This window comes from Hyaena hyaena, unplaced genomic scaffold (genome assembly GCF_003009895.1).
Source record: "Hyaena hyaena isolate Hyena2069 unplaced genomic scaffold, ASM300989v1 scaffold_14, whole genome shotgun sequence".
Lineage (NCBI taxonomy): Eukaryota > Metazoa > Chordata > Mammalia > Carnivora > Hyaenidae > Hyaena > Hyaena hyaena.
The window spans coordinates 853251-879483 of NW_024080646.1; positions in this window are offsets into that span (position 1 = coordinate 853251).

Sequence of the window (26233 nt, forward strand, 5' to 3'; positions counted from 1 at the left end):
CAGATTCTGTGTCTCCTTCTCTCTCTGACCCTTCCCTGCTCATGCTGTGTCTCTCTCTCAAAAATAAGTAAAAAACATTTTAAAAAATATATTGGGTATAACATGTATTCTTTTTATTGTTTCTTTAAATGAATTTAAAATAAATGTTTAAATGTTTTCTCTGTTTAAATTTCTTAGCTGATAAGTGTTTCCCAGCACAGTGCACTGTATTCCACAATGGAATCTAGAATGTTCCATACAAGAGATGCTCCATGATGGCCACTGACCATTGAGTTGGGCTGCACAAGCTTCCACAGCTACTGTAAAATCCTTTTTAAATTTTTTTAAACATTTATTGATTATTGAGAGACAGAGTGAAACAGAGCACGAGTGGGGGAGTGGCAGAGAGAGAGACACACAAAATCTGAAGCAGGCTTCAGGCTCTGAGCTGTCAGCACAAAGGCCAATGCTGGGTTTGAACCCACAAACCGAGGGACCCAAACCGCCACCAGACGCTTAACCAACTGAGCCGCCCAGGAGCCCCTGCTATAAGATCTTTTGGGTCAACACTGTGCTAGTTTTCTTAGCTTACTTAATATTTTATAGAATTTTTATTGAAATAAAATGTCTTTTTTTAAGTTTTAGCCACATTTAAACAAATTTGGTAGATTTAAAAATTATCAGGAATAATCTGTCCAACAGATTCTTACTGCTGTCATTTTGACAATTTTGCTACAAAAAAAGCACAATAATCAGATGCACCACACAGCATCATTCAATAAAACGTGACACTTTGAATAATAGTTGTACAATATGTAATTAGTTCTCTGATGTGTATCACTAACCTGAATGAAATCCCATTTTTGTCTTCTTGCCATTACCTAGTTAGATGATTCTTTATTAGCGTTCATACCATTGACTGGGCTCCCTGAAAGTTAAAACTGAAAAGAAAATAGAGATTATCAAGCTGGAACTCCTCGCTGGGCCATGAGCAGTGGCCCTCGCTCTCTGACTAACCTGCTGAAGGTCACTCAATAAACAGAGCACAGCTTCCGGCCCCGGTGTGCCTTGCAGCACTCTGGCCAAACATTTCATTCTTTGTACAGGTAAAGAATACTGTTTGGACAGTAAACTTGGCCTTTGAAAAGTTGTCAGTGTGAATAGTGGTCTTGCCCTAAATGAGAACGTATTTCCTAAAAAATTCTGGTTACCGCAAGCGTGACCGCACCCGATAGGAACACGGAATGAATCTTCCAGCTGATGCTCAATCCTGGCTACACAGGGCTCTGGCTAACTTCGCCCTGCTACTGGTCCCCCGATGCGATCCTCCAGGCCGCTATGGAAAATCAGACCAGGGTAAGGAACAGTCACCCAAAACGTGGAGGAGGAGACACCCAGGGGCAGAGTTCCTCCGCGTCATCTGGTCATCTGAACCTGTCTGTCCCTTCCACAGCCCATCCGTCCATCCCCGAACCCCAGCGGGCGGGACCCCTGCTGCGCCTGGAAGGAAGCTCCCTTCTCTCGCCTCCACACTTGTACCGGCAGCTGCCCGTGCCCGCCACACCTTCACCCATAGTCCTCCTTGGCCCAGTCTGGTTCACTCCAGCCAGGCCTTCAGCATTGGATCTATGTTTTGTCTCCCGTGGAACCTTCCCTCCCCCAGCCTTCCCCAGCACGCCCCGCCCACGGCACTGCCAAACATTCTGTGAGTAATGGCCTTGCTCTTCCCATCTGCCTTATCTTCTCTGTTCTAACATAAAAACTCTTTGAAAGCAGAGGCTGTGCCCTTTCTCATACTCTCTCCTGGGCCCTGCACCACACCCAGCACACGGTCCTCTCCTTATGAATAATTGTTGAATGACTGGCCAAATGAGTGAGTCAGTGAGTCCTACCCCTCCAACACAGTGGATGCAACAGAAATAGAAGCTAGGCCACATGTGCAACTGTTTATTTTCTAGTGGACCCATGAAAAAAAACACTTTTGTTAAAAGAAAGAGCTGATATGAATGTTATTAATACATTTTATTTAACCCAACATATCCAAAATATTATTTTTCAGGATGTACTCAATATAAAACACTATTTTTAAATGGATTTTTTAAAATTTTTTTGTAATGTGTATTTATTTTGAGAGGGAGATAGAGAGAGAGAGTAAGTACAGGAGGGGCAGAGAGAGAGAGAGCTTCCCACGCAGTCCCCACGCTGTCGGCATGGCTGGAACTCACAAACCTGACCTGAGCTGAAAACAAGAGTCTGACACTTAACCGACTAAGCCACCCAGGCGCCCCAATATAAAACATTATCAATGAGCTATTTCATTGTGTGTGTGTGTGTGTGTGTGTGTGTGTGTGTGTTCCTCAACATTCAGTATGTGTTTTGCCCATAGCACATGTCGGTCCGTGCTCGCTGCATTTCAAAGCTGATGCTGTTACACGGGGCAACATAGGTAGACCTGCTCTAAGAAATCTCTGTCTGGGGTCTGGCCAGGACACTCACGAAGCCTCATCAGCATCTCACTCCAAACCACTATTGCCCTGGGATCCTGGTCTTCCAGCCAGGAAGGACCCCAGTTAGATGAGACATTCAGGATTGGCACCAAACCTGAGTGGCATCGGGCAAATACAGAGAAGCGCCTGTGCAGGACTTGTCCCTGAACCTTTGGATTGATGTTAACTTGAGGATTTAAAACAACAAGCCGAACTCAAAGTTGAGGTGAGCCCAGCATTCATTTGGAAGACAAACTGGGGACTGTCCCTATGCAGCAAAAGTAGTCCCATTACTGAGGCTCTCCTCCTCTTCTCCCCCAGAGTCCTGAGGAGTTGATCTTGCATTCTAATAGACGGAGTCTTTTCTTAAACAACTTTTAAAAAAAGAAGAAGAAATGTAGGCAACATACGATGTTATATTAGTTTCAGGTGTATAACATAGCAATACAACAATTTTATATATTACGTTATGCTCGCCAAAATAAGGGTAGTTATCATCTGTCCCATACAAAGCTATTAAAATATTAATGACTTTATTCCTGATGCTGTATTTTTCTTTTTAAAATTTTTTTATGTTTTATTTATTTCTGAGAGAGAGAGAGAGCATAAGCAGAGGAGGATCAGAGAGAGAGGGAGATACAGAATCTGAAGCAGGTTCCAAGCTCTGAGCTGGCTGTCAGCACAGGGCCTGATGTGGAGCTTGAACCCATGAACCGTGAGATCATGACCTGAGCCAAAGTAGGATGCCTAACGGACTAAGCCACCCAGGCGCCCCGCCAATGCTGTACTTTTCATCCCTGTGACTTACTTATTTTATAAATAAAGAGCATGTTTGTACCTTTTAATCCTCTTCATTTATTTCACCCCTCCCTTCCAGCAATCACTGGTTAGGTCTCTATATTTATAAATGAGTCTGTTTTGGTTTCGCAGTTTGTTTTGTTTTGTTTTTTAGATTTTACATGTCAGTAAGGTAGTATAGTATTTGGCTCTTTCTGACTTATTTCACTTAGCATAATATCCCTTAGGTCCATCTTGTTGTCATAAATGGCAAGATCTTATTCTTTTTACAGCTGAGTAATATTCCTGTGTGTGTGTGTGTGTGTGTGTGTGTGTGTGTGTGTGGTGTGACATTTTCTCTATTCATTCATCTATCACTACACACTAAGGTTGTTTCTATAACTTGGCTTTTGTAAATGATGCTATAATGAATATAGCATGTATATGTATTTTGGGGGTTTCTGGGGGGGAAATACACAGCACTGGATGGTATGGTATTTCTCTTTTTAATTTTTTGAGGAACCTCCAGATTGTCAGTGTTCCGCAGTGACTGGAACAATTTACATTCTTGCCAAGAGTGTGCAAGGGCTCGTTTTTCTCCCCATCCTCACCAACATTTATTTCTTGTCGAAACCGCTTTCTTAAACAGAAAGGATGTTTTTTACTTTCCTAAAACAACTGTTAAGAAAATGTCCTGTAATCAAAATGATAGTGACCTTGCTATATCTTTGTTGTGCAAAAGACTTAGCCGAAAACAGGATCAGATGAAAGAACCGTTTATCCAACTTAATTCAACTTATCAATGGCCAAGTGCTTTTAAACTCCTATAAAGCAGAGTACATCAGATAGTATCCATTTGGAGAGAACAAAGTTACACATGGAGCCAAATTACATATTTTAGATGATTTGGTGGTTGTAGTGTCTGTCGTGGTAAGTACCATGCTCTGAATAAATGTATGGAAGTCCATGCTCACTTACTCTCCTGTATCTTCATTATGGCTTTTTAAAAATTACTATCTATCCACTATTAAAGATTACAGAAATATATATTTTAAAAGTGAAAATTTCCTATTATTTTAATTGTATATATCCTTTCATATTTTCCTATGTATACATATTTGTTTTTTTATGTTTTATTTTTTTCAAAATGAAGTTCATACACGGGGTACCTGAGTGGCTCAGTTGGTTGAGCATCCGACTCTTGATTTCCGCTCAGGTCACGATCCCAGGGTCATGGGATCAAACACAGTGTTGGGCTCTACTGGAGCCTGCTTAAGATTCTCTCCCTCTCTCCCCGTGCCCCTCTCCCCAGCTCACTCTCTCTCTCTAAAATAAAAAAAATGACACTCATACAACTCATATTTCAATATTAATTATATTTATTAAATATGATATCAGGGCACCTGGCTGGCTCAGTCAGAAGAGCATACAACCCTTCATCTTGGAGTTGTGAGTTGGAGCCCCACATCGGGTATAGAGATTACTAAAACAAATAAGCTTTAAAAAAATGATATTAAAAGGATTAAAAGAGAGGAAGTAAAGTGAGGCTCCCTTTCTCCCTGTTCCTTAGCCAAATAGGTCCCCTTTCCAAAGGTAACCACTGTTAGCAATCTCTTCTGTATTTTTCTAAAGATGTTCTGTGCAAAGAACTCCATATAAATATATTTTTCTTCTTTTTAAAAGAAATTATATTATTCTATACACAGTGTTTATCTCTTTTTCACTTACTATAATTTGGAGATCCTTCCATATCTGTATATGAAAAGCTACCTCATTCTTTTCTAGGTCTGCATGGTATTTTTTAGACTGCCCATTAATTCGTTTCACCTACTGATGGACATTTAGGTTATTTTCAATATTTGGAGATTGTAAACAATGACATAATAAATATCTGTGCTCTTGTGTCATTTCAAATGTGAATATTTCTACAGGATGACTTTTTAGAATTAAAGTAACTAGGTCAAAAGGTATATGCACTTTAAATTCCGGTTACGGGCGCCTGGGTGGCTTAGTCAGTTAAGCATCTGACTTTGGCTCAGGTCATAATCTCATAGTTCGTGAGTTCGAGCCCACATGGGGCTCTGAGCTGACAGCGCTGGGCAAGCTTGGGATTCTCTTTCTCCCTCTCTGTCCCTCCCCAGCTTGCTCTCTCTCTCTCTTTCTCTCTCTCAAGAAATAAATAAATAAACATTAAAAAAAGAAAAAAGAAAAAATATAAATAAATTCTGGTTAGAGGTTGTCAAATGGTACTCCCTAGAAACATCTGCCAATTTACGATTCCACTGGGACAGTGTGTCCTCATCAGCTGGGAGTTGGAAAAAGAAAATCTCCTCCAGATTTAGTTTAATTTTCTTTTCTCTCATGAGTAACCACAGGGAAGAGCCATTTGCAGTTCCTTCTCTAGGAATTGCCTATTGATATCCTTTGCCCACTTTTCCATGTCACTATTGTTGTTGGTCTTGAGTTGTATGAGTTCATTAAGAAATAAGTAGGGGGCACCTGGGTGGCTCAGTTGGTTAAACATCTGACTTCAGCCCAGGTCATGATCTTACGGTTCGTGGGTTCGAGTCCCGTGTCGGGCTCTGTGCTAACAGCTAACTCAGAGCCTGGAGGCTGCTTCAGATTCTGTGTCTCCCTCTCTCTCTCTCTGACCCTCCCCTGCTCATACTGTCTCTCTCAGAAATAAATAAAAACATTAAAAAAATTTAAAAAAAAGAAAAAAGTAGTTGGTGCTTTTTTTGAGGTTTATCATTAGTCTGTGGATGTTACTCATGATGGTTTCAATCATGCAAAAGAAATATTTTGTTTCAGTTTTTATGTAGCCAGATTTATAAATCTTTTCTTTTTCTTTGGGCTCCCTAGATGTTTGTGATAGTCATTCATTTATTTACTCAACCAATATTCATTCAGAGTGTACCACGGGTCATGAAGTTCTAGGTACAACAGTGAATGACACAGACCAAGGGCTGTGCTAACGAAGCTTATATCAATCGTTGCGTAGTATTTGGAGAAGCCAAATCTACTGCACTCAAATCATTTTTGTTTGTTTTACTTAACATATCACAAACGTCTTCCTGTAGCAATTATAGAGATTTATAGAATTCTTTTTTGTGGCTATAGTATTCTATTTTCAGCACACGTCATAAACACTGTAGCCAGGTCCTTGCTGAGCCCATACTCATAATCTAGGGTCAGCGGTCTCTTTAGGGCTGAATCATAAGTACTTAAGGTTTCGTGAACTAAGGTTCATCACAGTGGCTCAACCCTGCTGTTGAGACACAAAAGCAGCCATCAACAACACCTTTAAAAATTAGCACACCTGTGTTCCAGGAAAACTTGATTTATGGACATCCAGAATGTGAATTTCACATAATCTGCACATATCATACAAAATACTGTTTTTATTTTTTTTCCAGCCACTTAAAGATACTAAAAAACAAAAACAAAAACAAAAAAACCCAAAAAGCAAAAAGCAAAAACAAAGCCTCGGTCTTACAAAACAGACGTAAAAACAGAAAGTGGGCTAGATTTGGCATGTGGGTCACAGTTCACTGACCTCTGCTCTAAGTCATCCTGTTGCATGGCCTCCCAAAAGTCCTCTGAGCTATGCATTTCAATGGCCTCTTTTAAAATCAGATTGTGAAACAAGGGAGAACTTCATTGCCAAGGCCAACAGTGGTAATAACCATAGTTACAGTAATAACGATAATAATAAATCACACCCTCCGTTGCATTAAAGAAAGCCCTGGCCCCAGTGTCTGCTTGTTCTGAAGCACTGGTCACGACAGTGTGTCCTGTCCTTACCACAGTATAGCTCTAGTTGAATGAGTAAGGTGCCAAGTTCACACCAGAATCATGCAACACATTCACTGAACCCTAGCGTCACAGGGCTTCCTGGGTGACTTTCACTCGTCAATGTTTTGTTTTCCTTCATTACACTCAGGACACCTGACATTACATTATATATTCACGTGTTTCTTGTCTATCTCCCGACCAGCACAAGGGCAGGAACTTTGTCTACCTTACTTATTGTTTATTCTCAGAGCCTAGAACCAGCCTTGGCATATGTTCCATATGGTGTGTGTTCAATACACATTTGTCGACTGGATGAGTCACCTCTCTTCATAAATCCCCCACTTGGCATTGGGCAGGTAGAGCCTCATAACTATGGAAAATCTTACTGCAAATAGAACTGACTGCTTCAGAGAGAGCATCAGTGAGGCCCAGGTTACTGTTGGCTAATGTCTCTGTTCAGCTGGATAGATAGGGGAGAAGAAATGGGGGTGGGAGTTGGGAGCAGCTCACAGTTTCTTCATTGTCGTATACTTGCTCCCTGACTCAAAGGATAAATAAGGGCCCTTTCGATGACCAAACGCCTAGCCACCAATGATGAACTGGTCCAGAAATGGCCAGACCAGAGCATGAGAACAATAGGTCAGCACCTAAGTGCTTTGCTTTTGACTCTTAAGCTGGAAGAAGCAATTTCTCTGCTTGAGCGCCCAAACCAGAAGTTTTTTTGCTTGGACCCAAAGTCAAAAACAAAGGCACTTAGGTGCCTACCTGTTGTTCTCAAGCTGTAGTTTGGCCATTTCTGAGTAGTTCATCATTACTGAACGTTTCTGCATGCTAATGAGGAATGAGAATATGAAATCTTCATGGTGTGAAGTACCTTCTGGGTTTTGCACATAATTTATGGAAAACAGATTTTTTTCCAAAAATATTTCTATATAATGTTTATAATTTTTATTTTATTTTAGTTTAGAGCGAGAAGAGTGCACGTGAGCAGGGGAGGGGGGTGGAGGGAGAGAGAAAATCTTAAGCATGCTTACGCTCAGTGTGGAGCCTCATGCGGGGCTGAGTCCCAGGATCCTGGATCATGACCTGAGCCAAAATCAAGAGTCAGACGCGTACCAAGAGTTGGATGTTCAACCGACTGAGCCACTCAGGCACCCCTATATAATTTTATATTTTAAGTAGAACAGAACAAAATTTTAAGAAGAAAAGTAAGGCTCCTAGAGGAAGTGGTATAGAAACCCCTAAGTAAACTCCTTATCAGGCTGAACATTCCAGATGGTGGTTACTGAAAACTGTTACAGTTTTGTTTTCTCCATAGTCATCCGCAAAATAGTTGTCTAATCTAATTAGTTCTTAAGGTCAGGCACAAAACAAAGAAATACCAATCACTGAATATGTTGTCATTGCCAAGTGTGTAAGAAGCATTTTTGGACACTAGCTGGGGGGTAATTATGGATGAGGTTCAGGGCAGATAGAAGAGGAATGTTTGACAAGGTCTTTGCCTAACAGTGATTCCAATGAAGTGGAGACAGTAGGAATCCAAGTCAAGGGGCTTCTTGGTCTGGCCACACTGTCCCACTGAGAGTTATTTATACCCATTGTGAAATTGGTGGGGGGGTAGGGTCGATTATTAATCACAAAAGTAATTTCCAGCCCTAAAACTTTTCCTAAATTTAAATATCACCCTAGCACATTCAGGCTTTTCGATGCCTGTTTTGTGATGGCAAACAAACAAGCAAAAAAAGCCCCACATTGTAAAAAATGAACTTCCTTTCCACCATAGGTATTGAAAAGATCCATTAAGTATGTGCAGTGTGCCTACGGTGCACACAGCGAGGTGCTGAGATACAATGGAGTAAGACAAATAAGGAGTTTGTAGTCTAGTACGTTTATCACTTCTTGTGTCTTTGTCTTCCATATGTATTCAGTCTCTGGTGTAGTAAAAGAAAAAAAAGCAGGTAAGAACAGATCCTGTGGGAACTCTATGGGACATATAAAATAAGCCCGGCTTTGTTGAAAAGCATTCTTATTTCCTATGCAATTGGCATGTGGTAATTATATTTGCTTTCTAATTCCTAATGAGCACTTCTTAAGTAATTGGCACCCTGTTTGGGCTCCCCAGTACTAAGAATTACACTGGATAACCTCCACGGAAGTGGTGTGTGTGTAATTTGATGAACTAGAAAGCTAAGGCACCCACTGTAATTGAAATCAGTTTCCCTGTTTCATTTAATATTGGCATCCAAAGAAGGGGAAGAGAAGTCATGTATAATTATGACTAAAAGGAAGTTTCTCAGGCATTTCAAGGGCTCCTTCACACAATGACCTAGGGACGAACTGGGTAAAGTCATGCTATTCCCGTGGCGTGGAGCCTAGAAGTCTGCAATGAAGAATCAACTGCTGAGGTCAGTTCCCTTCAATTCAGCAAGTCAGATGCCAACTACCTGACATGCACTTCGCTAGGTACAAATTTTTAAAAGAAGGGGGAGAAATGCAGCCTCAGAAGCTCTTTGTAATTCTTCAGAGCTTTACTGTTTACTGGGGAAGATAGGACACAAGAACAAATGGAGGCAATAGTTTATGATACATGTAATTTGAATTCTTTGACACTTACGGGATGGGAAAAAATATATATCATTATCTCTAGAAGAACTTTGCTTTTATTGCTTATTAGGAAGCAAAGTAGAGGTGGTGGATGGGAAAAACTGTAGTGAGTTACAGTGAAGGCATGGAAATAGCAATCTTGATTGACACGTTCCCAAATCCTTAAATTCTTTCTAACCCAATTCAAATCACCATCACAGTTATACTTACGGGCTTTCAGAGTTAGAAATGTTAATACATTTGTCTGAAAGAAATAGTCACCTTCAAAAGAAGCAGAGGAGAGGCCAGTTCAAGATGGCAGGCTAAGTATGTATCTCTACTACCACCCCAACCCCCACTGAGATAACAAAAAAGATATCCTAAAAAGAATTGGTTTATAACAGGTATAATAACAAGATAGGTATTATTAATGAACAAGAAATCTTATCTAATTTCTGGACTCTAAGAGCAGAAGCACGGCACGGGAGAAGGGGGGAAACTGGTAAGTTCTAGATGTAAATACCATAAACCTGGACAGTGAGGGCATAGCTGAGACAAGTTTGGAGTGCAGGGGGAGGGGAGTGCAGATGCTCTAACATCTGCAAAGTTCACAGCAGGTCAAGGTGCTGGGGGCAAAACAGAATTCTAAGGGCTTTATATAAAGTTATCAGGGTAACTACGGAAGCAACTAAAGATAGAAAATCAAGAGTTGAGGCAGAAATAGAATAAAAGCACTAAGTTCTTGGGAAGCCTGGGTGGCTGCCTTAGTAGGTTAAGTGTCCAACTTCAGCTCAAGGCATGATCTCATGTTCATGAGTTCAAGTCCCACATGGAGCTCTGCGCTAACAGCGCAAAACCTGCTTGGGATTCTCTCTCCCTCTCTCTCTCTGCTACATCCCCCCCCCCCCGCCCCCCATCATGCACACACATGCTCTCCCTCTCTCTTTCTCAAAATAAATAAATAAACTTTTTTAAAATGGCACTAAATTCTTCACCTTTCTTATCAAGTTGACAGATACTATCTAATGTTAGGAAATCAAGAAGTAATTTGGAATTGTTGGGATAACCACCCAAAGCAGTAAAACAAGGCATGATTACAACTGTTCACCTCTGAGATATGGAATGCCTAAGAGGAACAATGGACAAAGACAGTTTTGCTTTTTACTTTATACCTTCCGCACTGTTTGACCTTTTTTTTAAAACAAGCATATGGAATATTTTTATAATGAATTAATAGGAAAATGAATGCCAGAACAAATAAGCATTCTGGACTTATAAACAGGAATAAAATACTTTATATTTTAGGTAGGAAAAAAAATAAGCAAGACTGGAACAATACCTAAAATAGAACCCAACATTTTTTTGTTGCTCTATTAAGTATATGTTTATAAACGCAAAGACAAAGCTTTCCAGGGGTTCCCTCTGGAGGAGTAGAGTGGGATTAATGAGAAAGAATAAAAGAAGACTCATTTTTTCCTCTTTCTGTACTTCTGAATTATTTGAAATGGTCACCAGCAGCTTCTATAACTCTTGCAAGCTTAGAAACAATTTATGAAAACTGAGAAATTAATGAAGGGACCCCTGAGTGGCTCAGTCAGTTAAGCTTCCGACTCTTGGTTTCAGTTCAGGTCATGATTTTATGGTTTGTGGGTTCAAGCCCTGCATCGGGCTCTGCACTGACAGCACTGATCCTGCTTGGAATTCTCTCTCTCCCCGCCTCTCTCTGCACCCCCACCCCCGCTCATGTTCTCTCTCTCTCTCTCAAAATAAATAAACTTTTAAAAATCAAGAGAATGGGAAAAATACACTAAAATCCTGACACAGTTCTACACATGTATGTATCCATTCATCACTTTAACAAACATGTACTGAATTCCTATTGTGAGCTATGCATTGTATTAATCATAAGTGAAAGGGCAATAAACCATAATCTCTGCCTTCAAGGAATCATAGACAAATGGTTCAGAGGTCAGTAAACACACAAGTACAATACATGGTGATAAGTGCAGCTTACCCTCTAATGAGACTTGTAGGGGCAGTGTTGGTAAGGCTTACAGGAAGCAATCATGTCCAAGTGAAGAACGGCTATATGAGTTGTCAAGGCACATAGGGAGTGTGTCATTCTTTTTTTAAAAAAAAATTATTTATTTTTGAGGGAGAGAGAGAGAGAACAAGAGAAAGCAAGTGGGGGAGGGGCAGAGATAGAGGACAGAGGATCCAAAATGGACTCTGCGGGGACAGTAGAAAGCCCAATGTGGGACTCGAACTTGGGAACCACAAGATCATGACCTAAGCTGAATCTGACACTTACCCAACTGAGCCATCCTAGCGCCCTGGAGTGTATGCTCCTGCACGTATTTGTGCATCTAAGCATTTGTAGGAAGTTAAAGCAAGGAAGCCACACTAATAACAAAGCGACACCAAAACACTGCCATCACCGACCCTAGAACCTCAGTCCTCGACTCTGTTTCAGGAACTCCAATAATAGAAAGGTTAGGTGTGTGTGCCCAGTGAGGCTCTGGGGAGGGAGGGTATGGAGAGTTAAGGAAGACAGTGTCCTCCAACTCCCTGAGAAATCTGGGAAGCACAATGAGGTGTGACCCGCATAGCCTAAAATATGTCCAAATATGTAAATAATGGCTGAGCGTCTTCCCTTTGAAGATCCTAAAGCACTTCTGCAAATAAAGACTCTCCTTTCACAGATGGTGAGCCTGAGGCGAAGAAAGCCATTTCCCCAAGTCACACACACACACACACACACACACACACACACACACACGGACTTGCAGAAACAAAGCAGACACACCTTTCTGGCCTTGCGCCTTTGTGCTGATGGGTGGGGGGCCCTCCCCCCACCGCTGGAGACACGGGCAGGAAAGTTAGAAATGGTTCTTTTCCGGGGGTCTCGGGATTCGTTGTTAAGAAGCGTTGTTTCCGGGCCGGTGCTCGCAAGCTCACTGGGTTCTTTGGGAGACACGGCATGTGGCTCCGCGGAAGGCAGGCTCTGGCACCGGGCTCAGCATTTCAAGTCTGCACGTGTCCCCGAGTTGCCGTGACTCGGCAAGTCAGGTTAGTTGTGCCCTGCGGTACTTTCGGTTGGTTTTTATGGTCTTTAAAGCCACCGTGAAAGTCACTGGGCCCCGCATTCAAATATCAGAAATAATTCACCCTGTTGCTGAGATTTCGATGTTCAGTCCTGCTTCTTTTTTGCAAGAGGAGTCTCGGCATTGAAGACAAGATCAAGGTGATAAGACAATGGCAGAGGAAATTGTGGGTTTATGTCTCCAGGTGGGCTAATTTCCAAATTACACTAGAGAAAATTGCTTAGGATAATTTCACAGATTTCCTCCGTGGTTCATGGTGGCAGGATGGTTGCACCTGCAAAATTTAATTACACGTTTATTTTTTTTTCCACAGCAAAGATATCATTATAATTGGGGGTTGCTTGGCTTAGCCAAACTTGTTTCTTGCAGGGCCCAGGAGAAACAGTTTTATCCTGGGAATGAATAAATGATGACGTGAGGCTACCTGACATAATTAGTCTGCAGATTTCAGGTTACTTCATTTTATCTGCAACGAAATTACTGGAAGAATAACCCACGTGAAGAGTTCTGCTCTTCACTGTGACTGACTCACATCTGTCTCCATGAATTGTGAGATGAGGACACAGGGAAAGGTGAAATACAGTACATTAAAATTCATCTATCTGGAGGGATGAAAGCTAGGCTGTTTTGATTAATTTGATACTGGCAGTTACTATAAATAATCTGATGCGGACAGATTCAATTCATCTCAACAGATATTTGAACATGTTCTGTGCTCCAGACTACATGAGAGGTGCGATAGGAAATGTGAATGAAGAAGGCCTGTCCTCAAAGCACTCACTTTCTTGAGAATTATTATTTTTTTTAGTGAAAAGACCACAGTAGGGGCGCCTGAATGGCTCAGTTGGTTTAGCGTCAGCCTCTTGGTTTTGGCTCAGGTCATGATCTCATGGTTAGTGAGATCAAGCCCTACATCAAGCTCTGTGCTGACAGTGTGGAGCCTGCTTGGGATTCTCTGTCTCCCTCTCTCTCTGTCTCTCCTTCACTCAGGAGCTCTGTTTTCTTTCTCTCTCAAAATAAACAAACAAACAAACAAACAAAGACTTGCATGAAAGCACATGTTAACTCAGACCCATTTTGAATCTGAGTTATTCTTCCTTAAATGATTGGGAGCATTTCAGAACACTGCTCGCCTGACGTCCAGTGGTGAGGAGTCCCCTGGCAAAAATGACCAAGCATTAATTTTTATTTATTTTTAAATTTTTAAAGTTTACTTATTTATTTTGAGAGAGAGTACAAGCAAAGGAGGGAAAGACAGAAGGAGAAGGCAGAGAAAGAAAGACACAGTCCCAAGCAGGCTCCACACCATCAGCGTGGATCTCCACGTGGGGCTTGAACTCACAAACCATGAGATCATGACCTGAGCCGAGATCAAGAGCTGGATGCTTAACCGACTGCACCACCCAGGTGCCCCCCATGCATTAAGTTTTAGAACTAGTATCTGACATCAACTAATTTATATGTCAGCTTTTCTAAAAGTAGAGAGGAAAGTGTGTTTATTTAAGAGTCTTTGTTATTTGGTTTTCGGCTAATTGGGCAACACAGTTAAGAGCCATTTTATTATTTATTAATTATGATCGATGAAGGGCCATTGAACTGTGAGCTCCAAAAAGAAAGAAACCTTAGTGAAGTGAGAAACCTGCCACGGCATCACTGAGAGAGGGGCTGGATCTGGGGCACCAAGTGCAGTCAGTACTGACCACTGGATCTCAAGAAGGGGACTTTTGGTTGACACAGTTACTATCCGGGGAACTACGGGCATTTGTGGGCAGAAGCCAGGGACAGAAGATGTCCTGTAGTGCTAGCAACAGTTTCCAACAGCAAAGACCTGTCCTGTGTTCTTCATGACAGTTAAATACAACCCAACATGTAGGTGAATGTTTTCCTTATGTTTATCTAAGAATCCAGTTGCTTTACATACAAACACAATGTATCTTTTTCACAATTTTAGATACACCAAATCTTCCCCAAATGCACCTACCGTATACACTGAGAGAACACTGTACCTCGTTTTATGCAGAACCTTCCAAGAGTCATTCACCGTTGGGTAAATGTCATCTTCAGCAGCGCGGCTCTGGAAACACACATGTCAAACCACATATGTATCCCTCACATTTGTGGTGATTCCATAGAGAGCCAGCTTCTCACCAATTCCCTACGTCTTCTAGCAGAGCTGCGCCCAGGCATTAACAATTTGTCATTCATATTATTCGAAAATAAATGACTTTTCCTGTATTTCTCTCATTACAAATTAGCCAATATAATGATTTTTTAAAATTGTGGTAAAAAACACATAACATTTACCATCTTAGCCATTTTTTAAGTGTACAGTTTAGTATTAAGTACACTTACATTGTTGTGCAAACATCACCCACCATCCGTCCATAGAAACCTTTTCATCTTGCACAACTGAAACTCTACACCCATTCAACAAAAACTGCCCGTTGCCCCAGCCTCTGGCAACCATTCTTCTCCCTTCTGTCTCTCTGAATTAAACTGTTTTAGTGCTCACAGTATAATGACGCCTTGAGAGTCTGTGTGCAGATAGGCTATATTACCTATAATTGTACTGCAGGACATCAAGGAGGAATTTCATATTTGTTATGAAAAGGAGGACTGGATCTAACAGGGTTAGAACTACCACTATCTATGAATCAGCTAACAGTACATTTGCATGGTCTGTATCAGAGAAAATCAACCTTTCATTTAGTAACATAGTAAAAGAAACTCATTTCCTCCAATTCTAAACTGATCTGAGGAGAGCTTTTGTTTACTTGAAATTCGCCAGTATTATTTTGACTCCTACCCAAGTTTGACCTGGTCTGAGAAACACGACAGCCATCTTGAAACTGAATTTACTCTAGTCAACAGAAGTGGGGGCTCCTCGCCTAGACCAGGGTATACCTTATTTATGATCTCAGGGTTTTCCACCAGGCTCAACAGTTCCTGAATAAATCATTGCTAGTTGGTTGATTGGAAGACACTTTTTTTTTTTTTTTAAGTTTACTTATTTATTGTGGGAGGGGGGTAGCCAGTGGGGAGAGGGCACAGAGAGAGAGGGAGACAGAGGATCCGAAGCAGGCTCCAGGCTCCAAGCTGTCAGCACAGAGCCCGATGCAGGGCTCAAACTCACAAACCATGATATCATGACCCGAGCCAAAGTCAGGCGCTTAACTGACTGAGCCACCTAGGTGCCCTGATTGGAAGACATTTTAAAAAGAAGAAAACTGGAGTGTTTGGCAACCTATCCCAAGTAACTCACCGGTATCCTTCCTTGACCCACTTGGCAGTTCCTGTTTTTGAAAACAACTAAACACCTCACCTGGTATCATGACCCCACACACTGGTCAGTTTTAATAGGAGCACTGCACTGTCACAATTATCCTGAGTTGACATCTATCAGCCCTTCTCATAACTGCACCAATAATAAAATACCACCCCAAACCAATAAAAAGAACTTGCTGTAATCTGACTCATGTACTCGTTTGTACCATACCTGTGACTTCACTTTCTTTGAAGCACCGGAGGTAATTTTTTCACGCTAAGAGAAATCTCATTTGTCACTCTTTTATTTATTTATTTATTTAAACTTTTTATTTATTTCTGAGAGAGAGACACACACACACAGCGTGAGCAGGGGAGGGTCAGAGAGAAAGGGAGACACAGAATCTGAAGCAGCTCCAGGCTCTGAGCTAGCTGTCAGCACCGAGCCCGATGCGGGACTTGAACCCACGAACCATGAGATCATGACCTGAGCCGAAGCCGGAGGCTTAATGGACTGAGCCACCCAGGCGCCCCAGTTTTGGTATTTTTAAGTGGATACAGAATTAAGTACCATCTCCTCTTTCCACATTCAGAGTAAACTTGCTCAGGGGGTTCATTTGCTCTCCTTGGCTACTGTACTGAACACTTCATGTCCTTGTTTAAAGAGGCATTATGAAACATTGCATAGGTCGGTGCGTTTTAGCAAAGCTCATGTTTGCCACTTTGTGATTGTTTTTAAGGAATTATACTTGAAAGGGGTGGTACTAGTACTGCCAGTTAAGGTCCATAGTCACCATACGTGATTCCAGAATACCTACATATCACACAAAATGTTCATCCTTGAAGTAAGTGTGCAGATGTGGGCATTTTTAACAACTGCAGGATTGAATATTCTTGATTGTTTCTCTTCTTACCATTAAGGCCATGGCAGTTTTCCCAAAATTGGAAGAATTAGACCTCTGTCATTCAGGTACTTACTAATTCATTCATTCGTTTATTCAACCTGTATCCTATTCACTGGTCTAATATGTGCAAGGGACAACATTGACTCCTGTTAACGCAAAGTAGATGAGACTCGGTCCCTGCGCTCCAACTAGTGAAAGAATTGTGGGTTTGTTTTTTACATATTCAGTGATTACCTAGAAATTTACTGTTGAGCCCTTGCATTCTGAAAAAGAAAGCTGAGGAATTTTAGATGCGATATTTACCAGTAAACATATTTTGTGATTGATAGCAATGGAAGGAAAGAATTCAGAAATTTCATCCAGCAAAAACATTCCTTAGAGCCACAGAAGTGAGTCCTGGAGTTATACCCTGAGTGTGACTGGCCACCTCCATAGAGTGATGGGGCTCCAGTCATGACGTGGTTAAGATGGCCTCACAGAGTAATGGAGCTGTAATCAGACTACACTGGGGCATCCTCAGACAGAATTGAGTTATATAGTCTCCCTGATGAGAAGCCTTTTCCTGAATTCCCTCATTTCAGTCAATGGAAGCGGTATTTCCCCCTCTCTCCAAGATAGGAATCACTGGAGTCATAGAATTCCTTCCTGTTGGAGAAAGAAGACAACTCTGTCATTTTCTGGAGGAGTGAGAGTCCAGAAAGGCTTGATGATTTGCCTGAAGCCCGGGGTCCCATAATAAATTAGGAGATGCACATAAGCTAGAGTCTGGTTCCCTGATGAGGATGTCTTTATTGGAATCCTTCCAATTATTTGTCCATTGTAGAAACCATTCCTTGCAATGTTTCTCAAATTTTACCCTTCCTCACCTCTGGTTCTTCTAAGCAATCTTTTTCCTCCAAATTTCTCTACACATTCTTGCGAAACTAATATTCTGTGAAAACAGCTTTTCAACATCACTCCCCAGGATGAGAACCATCACACCCTAAACAAACATTTCCCGAAGGGTAACTCAAAGGTCCCCTCCTCCATGAAGCTCTCTCATGTTGTTCCAAAGTGTATTTAGCTTGCTACATTTGGAACTTGGTTGCTTTACTACCTAGCATGGGAGTACAGCCTGGTTGGTATTGTTGGACAGTGGTTTTACCAATATAACTCTTTTCTCAATATTGTAGTCAAGGTTCTTTGGCTGCGGAGAAGTGAACCTCTTGCTCTACACAGATCATCTGTTCTTACCCATGGGCCCTTGGCCACCCCATAACTTTGGCTTGCACGTGAGTTTGGTTGGCCTTGATCTTTTAGTTAATTCACTGCTGATATCTAATTAATTCCATTTCCAGACAATGTATTACTCTTAATTATCTGGGAGTGAATAATTTTATGAGCTATGTGTCTCTCTGCCTAAATCTTAAGTTCTGTTCGGCGATTCGAGGTGTGAGCCAGGAGAGGGTTAAGATCAAGTCAGAGGAGGTATTTTATAACTAGAGGGGAGCTGGGAATTGTCTGTTCTTTGTGAATAATCTGTACCCCTACTTCCCCCTCAACAATTAATGTAACAGTTCGGTTGTCATTGCTGTGAGAATCAAGGCAAGGTGCCTCCCCGCCTTGCCCGATTTGAGTCCCAAATGCCTTGCAAGAAAAATCTGACAGCTCGAATAGAAGAGAAGAGTGTAGTCGGGGGTGGGAGGAAGGCGAGAGAGGTAGGAAGTGTTTCTTTTCCATGACATTTGAGCTGTGAGTTGTCAAGAAAGGAGAGATCTGAGTGGGTTTTTATCAGTTACAGAGTGAAGTTCTGCTCAAAGTGCTAAGCTTATTTCTCAGAGCCCCCTTGGGGTTCCACAACTTTTAAGGTGGTAGCTAAGTGTAGTGAAGGAATACAGGATTTGGGGATTTCGGCACTGGGTTCAATTCTTGACCCTGCGTCTTAATACCTGGGTGAAATAATTTGGGGGCAAGTTGTTTAAATGCTCTCTCTCTTAGAGCGCCTGGATGGCTTAGTCGGTTAAGCGTCCGACTTTCGCTTAGGTCATGATCTCGTGGTTCGTGGGTTCGAGCCCCGTGTCGGGCTCTGTGCTGACTGCCAGCTCAGAGCCTGGAGCCTGTTTCAGAGTCTGTGACTCCCTCTCTCTCTGACCCTCCCCTGCTCACGCTGTCTCTCTCTCTCTCTCTCCTAGAAATAAATTAAAAAATAAATAAATAAATAAATAAATGCTCTCCCTCAATTTTCCTATCTGTGAAGTGGGGAATAATAATAGCACATCTTCTTTGTTATGAAACTTAGATGAGACGATACAGACAAATGTGCTTTGTAAACTTGAACTCACCATCCAAAGGTCAAGCACATACTAGTAAAGGTGCCTCAGCTACATCTTTGCTAAAATACCATTCCTGCAAAGCAGATGGGATTAACAGACTCACTGCCTTTTTTAAATGTTTCCCTCAACCCAAACCAAATTTTTATGTCAAAAGAGAAAGGAGGACGGAGGAGGAGAAGAAGGGGGGAGGGGAGAGGGAGAAGAACATAGACTTTATTTTCACAAAGAAGATCCATTTGAAATGCAGCTTTAGGTTTTTCGGCAATACCAACGTGAAGGTCAGTTTAGCACAAGAAGGTATCGGCTGTGTACTGAGTTTCAGGGGTTCAACTTTCATCCTCCAGAGTTCAGTGGCAAAGTGTATCAGTGGAAGCAAATGAGTTACAAATTAACAGGCAGCAAACACTGTTGGCCTTGATTAAGCTCTCAATGGATCATGCTAATTACTCTATTTTTTTACTTCTATTATTCTATGGTGTAACGGTTTTAGATGCAATGATTACATAAATGACTGCCTTTATACCTTACCTACCTCCTTGTTTTTGTTTTGTGTTGGAAAAAAAATCATTAAAAATGCATGAGCTGGCCGGTTTATATTTAACTACTCCACTCATTCCCCCTGCTGTATTTGGGATTTCATTTACCACGGAATCTGTTAATCATGTCTTACTAAATAGAGAGGAAACAGAATGAATTTTCAAGCAGCCAAAGAACATGATCTACAAAGTCCTAACTTAAGATCCCACAAATGTTTAAAAAAGTAAGGCTTTGATTATCTTGACTTTGATTTCATAAATGATATTTTTCCCGAAAAATATATCATTTCATTGTTGGTTTTCTTCTGATGGGATCATATGCAGAGATCATATGCTTTTTTTTACGTGGATTAGAGGAAATCACAATCATCATCTTCAAAGTGTGCATTCACTTCCACTTTGCAAGGGTGAGTGTTTCAAAAGTACTAGGCCTGTGTTTCTAGAATGACAGCAGCTCCCTCTCAGTCCCACATCAGCCTAAGATACGGCTCCCTTCGGAGCTGTAGCAATGACTCTACTCTTACTCTCGAGAAAGCAATTGGGGTTGCAAATAGATACCGGTTTGGTTTTCACATAATTCGTATGTAAATAATTTTCCATTATCAACAGTTTAGAATTAGTAACGTGTTTCTTGAAACACTGACAAATGCCTGGGGACTCCTTATCCTAACACAGAGATCTGCAGAAACCATTCAATGCCCTGTCCTGGGGAATGTCTTAAAAGACAGAGACTTTGATATTGTGTGGATATTATCTTCTTAAAAAATAATTTGTGGAATAACAGGCAACCAGTGTCACAGGAAGCCGGATGAGTTATATGAACACGCAGTGGGAGAGAGAAGGATGCAGGGGGCCCTCAGAGCCATTTTCCCCTTCCTAGCTCCCAGAAAGCTTCCTGCAGCAGGGAAAGAAAACTGTCCCTTGCTCTCCTGTCTCAAGAGGCATCCTTTTGTGGCACCAGCCTCGACACTGAGACCCTAACCAGCCCGAGGACACAGGGGCACAGATTCCTGGGGGGAAAGAAAACAGATGGCTTCGTCACAACTCCTCTCTCTCTCCGCTTCTCGATCTGGCCTCCCAAGCAGAGCCTGGGAATTATTGTCTAAGTTCTCCAAGCCACCAGGGGAAATGCCAGTTGTGTGGGCTGTGACTTTGGGATGAGACCACAGAGCCTGTAGAGTCAGGCTGAACTGTCAAGTGCCAGCCTTGTGAATTTCGGCACACAGGCTGCTCCAGCAGAATGTTCACGCAGACGCTCCGCGAACAGGCTCTCTCCCCAAACTGCAAATTCAGACTTACCAAACAGATTCGTCAAGTTGGAAGTCTCTATATATACCCACCCTCACCCTCTGTAGGCAGGAGCAATTTCAGAGCTGTCTTCTCAGAGGCGTGTTAACCAGCTTGGAGCCCGGCAGCGCACAGGGAGCGGCAAGCTCTTGTAGGTTTGTTTTAGGACAGCCAGCAGGAGCTCGGCGGAACAGGTCTGATGCCGCTGCAGTGCAGGTGCGGACCTGGTGGGGTAGGAAGTGCAGCCAGGGAAAACACAGGGCAGGGGCCTGGGCAGACTCCGCTGTCCTTCTGGAATCTGGCTTCCTGCGCCCCTGCTCAGCCCACAGATCCAGTGCGAGGATCCCCAGACGGACCACGAAACCTTGAAAACTGGATTTCCAGGAAGAAAGATGGTTAAAAAAAAAAAAAAGCTGCATTGACTTTATTGGAGAAGAAAACATTTTTCATTACAGCTATTTGATCCCATTTCAAAACGGCGAGCCATTGGATTCAGTTTAGTTCAACTAGTGGTTGTTGGGCCCAACTATATGCTTGGGTTTGTGTTAGGCACGGTGTATAAGTAAGGAACAGACTATATCCCACAGGGCTCGAGCTCTACTAAGATAATAAGTTACCTTCAATAAGAAATCTAAGGAATGCCAATGACAGAAACATATTTTTCCTAAATAAAACTGAAGGTGTCATAAATTCAGAGAGAAAATTGTTCAGTAATAAAATACTCTTTGAATGGCCAATTCCCATAATAATAACAAAAACGGTGATGATATGTACACTTAGTGCAGATTTATTTTTGCCTTTCATCTAATGATTTCAAAGAGATTAGCAACCACTGCTGAGTTCATCGTTAGTACTAAACCCAACTCTTCTATCTCCTTTTGGAAAAAAAAACAACAGAAAAAAATTGGCACTAACACTTCAACATCCCACGGGGAAGAAGTTCTGGAAACAAAGTATGCTCACCCCCACATAAGCATCAAGCAGCAAATTAAAGACAGTTTAATTTATTCAGAAAAGTAAGTTGGGACTCACAAGAATCAAATCAATGCCCACAAAGTGAAACTCCCTAAATAAAGAAATGCAAGTTTATTTCTTGCAGGTGGGCATGAAAAACTCTTTAATGCACCTCTGGGTATTCTTGTTGGGCTTTCTCTCTGTCTCAGATACCTAAGGTGCAGAGTACATTCTGGAAAGGCTTGCTTCGTATTCAAAGAGAGGATGGCTTCCTCCTGTTTGAAAAACAGAAAGGAAGGTAAAGATTTCATATCCACCGCATAATATATAAAGACAATAACCTGAATCAAATGATGATCTCCAAGCCCTTTGATGCACCCCGAAGAGCCGAAGAGCCATATTCAAATGAAGGGAAAGGTTATGAATGAAAGGATTCAATTGTTTGCAAAAATAGAGTGAGGCTCTGCCAGAGATGGAGAGGATCTGGAGCAGACCTGATGCCTCATTATACAGAAATCTGATACTTCGAACACTTGCCTGGCGGTCTCTATCTTCAAAGGACCTTACCGATATTGAGGAGTTCTTCACCTCCTTTCCTCTCATCAACTCCCAAAATAGCTCCTCTTTAAAGAAAAGTTGGTGTGACTTTTTTGAAGACTTTATTCTCATTATGATATCATTCTAGGATATAGCGATCAGTATCTCTTTCCTTTTAATGTTTTGTGATGTTTCCTTTGGCTCATTTTGAATAGATACTGTATATTCTAAAACTGTAGAAAACTGTTCCTTAAGAACATACACACACATACGGGTACATCAGAGCATCTCTGTGGAGGTATGATTATAATAACAGAATATAGAAGTATTAGCATAGGACAAAGAGTAGAGACAGCTTCCTGAAAGCCTCTAAGGCACGTGAGCTGGTTCCTAATGGATAAACACGGATGTGTCACATGCATAAGAGGGAAAGGCATCGGAGGCAGAAGGGAGCTGCGTGGACAATGGCCCGGGACATGAATGGTCATCGATGGCCAAGACATAAGGCATAATGCAGTGACCTAGAGCCCAGACTGGGGGTTTGGGTCAAATTAATTGGAGTAAGTCTGGAAAAGTGGCTTGTTCAAGGCTGCACAGCTAGGAAGTGGCATAGCAGGCTGTCTGGCTCTGAGCCCATACTCGATCTAACTTACCATGCCTGCTCCTCCTTATACAAAGAATAAGATTGATACAAGGACATTGCTGACTGGATGATACAGACACGTAAATTCACAATTAAAACACAGGCAACAGGCACCTTCTATGTGCCAGTAACTATACGGGGCAAGAAAATTGAAAACAAATTAAGCTCCTGTCTTTTAATGAAGTCCAAGGAATTTGGTTAAGGAGAGAACAGCAATTATAACATATGCAACTGCTAAAACACAGGTCTGCCCAGAATGGCAGGAAGCATAGGGAAGACTGGCTGTAGACAGTCAGAGTGGGTGCCTCAGAGGACTTGAATGGAGACCAAAGGGCTCACATTCCATTGGTAGGTGCCATTGGTATTGCACAGGATCATGGTCATTGCTAGAATGTATTAAGCACCTACAGTGTGCCAGGCACTATTCTAAACCTTTCCCCTATATTAGCTCATTTAATCCTCACAACAGTCTCCTCCCACTCCCCACCCCACCCCCATGCTATAAACAAAGACACAAACACGAAGAGGTGAAGGATGTTGCCCCAAATTATACAACATGTTAGAGGCAGAACTACAATTTGAATCCAAGCTTCTGGGCACCAGAACCCAAGTACTTCATGACTGCGATATACTTTCTTACTATAGAGAAAGGGGCCCAGGAGTCTGCTGAAGTCAGGGAAGGCTTCCAAGAAGAGGTAACACGTGGAACCATTCCAAAAAGTTCTCTGAGCGTTCAACCATTGAGCAAGGGGATGCCGAGAATGTCAGGCCGAGGGTGTATGAGCCAAGGTATGCGGGATGAGAGACAAGCGTTTTTGAGGAAAAGCATTTACTCTTGTTAGCTAGATGGTGAGGCAGGGGTTGGGGGTTGGTGGGCACCACTACAGGGGTTGGCAGCGAGTACATTTTAGGCTGCATTTGTTGGTTTCCAAGAAAGAGGAGCTTATACAAATAGGCCAAGTTAAAGGATATGAAGTCATCCATGGACATCCAAGGACAAGAAACTAATCACAGCCAAGACCCATGTGGAGGCTGTTCCCTCTTCCGTGGGCAGCTCTGCCTCAGCCTCAGCTTTGACTCTGTTCCCTGAGTCACATAGAACAGCGGAGGTGGCCTGGATTGGGATAATGGCATTGGGATTGGAGAGCACGAGCCGAAAAGGACAGCTGTGACATGAACGGGAGGGAGCAGTGGAGGTGACTACTGGGTTCCTAGCTTGCGTGCACTGCACAGACAGGAACCAAGGAAGGAGGAGCAGGTTGGAGGGTGTTATGGATTGAACTGTGAGCCCCTCAAGTTCATATGTCGAAGCCCCAATGCCCAGTGTAGCTGTATTTGGAGATGGGGTCTTTAAGGAGGTAATTCCATTAAATGAGCTCATAAGGGTGGGGCCCCAATCCAATAGGGCTGGTGTCCTTATGAGAAGAGGAAGAAACACCAGATCTCTCTCTCTCTCTCTGTCTCTCTCTCCATACACACACACAAGCACAGAGAAGAGCAGAAAAGGCAGCTATCCACAAGCCAGGAAGAGAGGTCTCACTGGGACCTGAGAGCACCTTGATCTTGGACTTCCAGCTTCCAGAACTGTGAGAAAACAAATTTCTCTTGTTTAAGCCACCCAGTTTGTGGTATCTCGTTATGGCAGCCCAAGGTGACTCCTACAGAAGGGAAGATTATCAATCCATACTTGGATGAAGACAATAGATGGATTTAAAGCAAATCATGAGCTGGAATCCTCAGTGGAAGTGGAGGGCGAGGGAGAACATGGCTGAGGAGGAAGGGATGTCTTCTAGGTTTCAATCTTGGATGGAGGGTGAACCGTGGCATTGTTAGGATTTCCTGGTTAGAAGCAACGGGTGTTAACTGTAGGGATGGAGGGGGACTATAATGAAAGTGGAACCTCCTCGAAATCAAGGTCAGGATTCTAGGAGAGTTGTGACCCCCTGGGGGAAGGTGAGTCTGGATGCAGAGCAGTGCCCTGGTCCCCACCCCGAGGCCTCTCCATAGGAACAAGACCCAGGAGCAGCACTGGGCTGACTCAGTGGCCTTGCTGCCCTTTCTTCTCATTGTTGGTTGACTTAACACTTGTCATAGTTCCAAGAAAGAGAGGCTGTTGGGCTCAAGAGTTCAATTCAGGCTCCTAGTTAGCCTGGGCATCGGTTGTCCAAGCACCTAGCCTTCATCTGTCAGGGCTGGCAGTCGTATGTTGGAATACTCGGCAAGTCTGTCTGTGAGCAAGGCAGCATCCCTTAGAAGGGTCTCAGATGTGCCAGGCAGTGTGATGGAAACATCTAGAATGGAGAGGGGGTGGTAGCAAGATCATTATTGTGGCTTTAGGCTTGCTAGGCACATTTGGAAAATAGGCACATATCATTTTAGTGTAGTGTTTTCAACAAAGGAAGTCATGCTCTACATTAAGATTCTTTACTCATTTAATAAAATACCTTGGAGATCATTCCATTCCCTTCCATTCCTACAAATTCCATTATTCTTTCTATCTACAGCTAGTATTCTGTTGAATACATGAGACATAATTTATTTCTTCACCATAGACCTCTAGAGTTAGGTTGTATCCAATGATGCCTTGTTACAAACAACACTTCCAGAACAGTCTTGTACATTTTCCTTTGTGTCCAGCCTAGACTCCTCGGAAAGAATTGCTGGTTTGAAGGGGATGTGCATTTTGCAGGCTGAGGGATACTGCCAAAATGTCCTCTAAAAACATTGTACCAATTTTTACCTCTAGCAGCAGAGGATGTGTTTGCTTATTTCTCCATATGCAAACAAAATTGTTCTTAAACTATTTTGAGTCATAGACCCCTTTAGATTCTACTGAAAGCTATGAAATCTTGTTCTAGAAAAACAATACAAATGTGTGTACAGAACGTATATGTATGTGTATATAAATCCCTGAGCCAGACAGTCTCTCTAGGAATTATGATGAGAGCAGACACATGTACACATACGTATATGAGTGCGTGCATATGTACACATTTGTATGCATGAACACATACAGAACATTTTACATACAATTTCTGTGGATTTACAGACCATCTGAAGACCACCCACAA